Here is a 1177-nt window from a genome sequence, read left to right on the forward strand (position 1 = left end):
CATCAATCATTTTGCCTTAAGGGTCGTGCCTATGACGTTTTGTTTAAGAAGTACTTTTTCACCCCAGGTCACAGATACTCTCCGTCGTGCTCTTCAGTGAACTTAATAGGTTTTGCCCTGCACATTCGATCCGGGGATGTCTTAGAGCTGACTCAGCAGAGCCAGGCGCACTCAGGTGGGCCCCTTCTCTCTGAGCCCCTTCACTCCTCCGCTGGCACTGCCCAAGGATGCTGGGCAGCTGTCAGGCAGCACTTCTGCTACCTGACCCCACAGGGGATTAGAGTCCAAGAAAAAGGAAGGCAATTCATCAGCCTGAACTGGCACCCAGCCCTCCTGGCACAGAAAGGGCATCCTTCATGGGCCAAGATCCCTTTTTATTCTTTGTGGGTTCCGCCAAGTGGGCTGACGGCACCTTGGTCTCAGCCCAGAGGACAGAGCTCTGGGCTACACTGTCATTGGCTACCTAGGACAGACCTCAACTTCCTCACCTGAGCAACAAGGGGGTTGAACCCAGTGGTATCTAAAAGGTCTGCCAACGCCCGAATCCCAGAACTCAGTAATTCAGATGCTTATTTTGGAGGTCTTTGCCCTCCTCCAAAAGATCTTCACTCAGGACAGATAGTGAAGAGGAGCTTGGCACATGCATCCCCCAGTGTGGTTAAAGTGCCGTCAGGAGAGGCTGGTGCATTTTTTTCCTTTCTGGGAATTTCATCAGCTGCTAAAGGAACGATCCTGCAAAACAGCACAGTCCCCTGGGCTGGGAACCTGATGATGTGCCCCCTGGTGGCCATTTCCTGACAGGGCTCGTCCTGGGAAATGAAAACGACATCACCCTTAGAGTACATACAGACCGGAGCTCAGAGCCCAGAGCAGGGAAAGGGCTGGGCAGAAGCAGAGCCTGCATAGAAGGCAGCCCCCTCCAGCCCCCAGGGCAGTGCGGCAATTGCTATTTTGGTTTTTCCAAGGTCTTTCCTGGACCCATGATTGCATTCCAGAGTCTGGGGATTAGTGCTGAAGACTATTTGAGCCCTTGCACCTGTCTAGACCTCACTGGACAAGAGGACCTGAATTTCACTTCTCTCAACACACCCCCCTCCATTATGCCAGGCCCACATCACCTCATCTAGGAAAATGGACCCACAACTCAGGACTTTTCACACAAATACAAACACACAGG

This window comes from Balaenoptera borealis (genome assembly GCF_965194805.1).
Source record: "Balaenoptera borealis genome assembly, chromosome: 12".
Classification (NCBI taxonomy): Eukaryota; Metazoa; Chordata; class Mammalia; order Artiodactyla; family Balaenopteridae; genus Balaenoptera; species Balaenoptera borealis.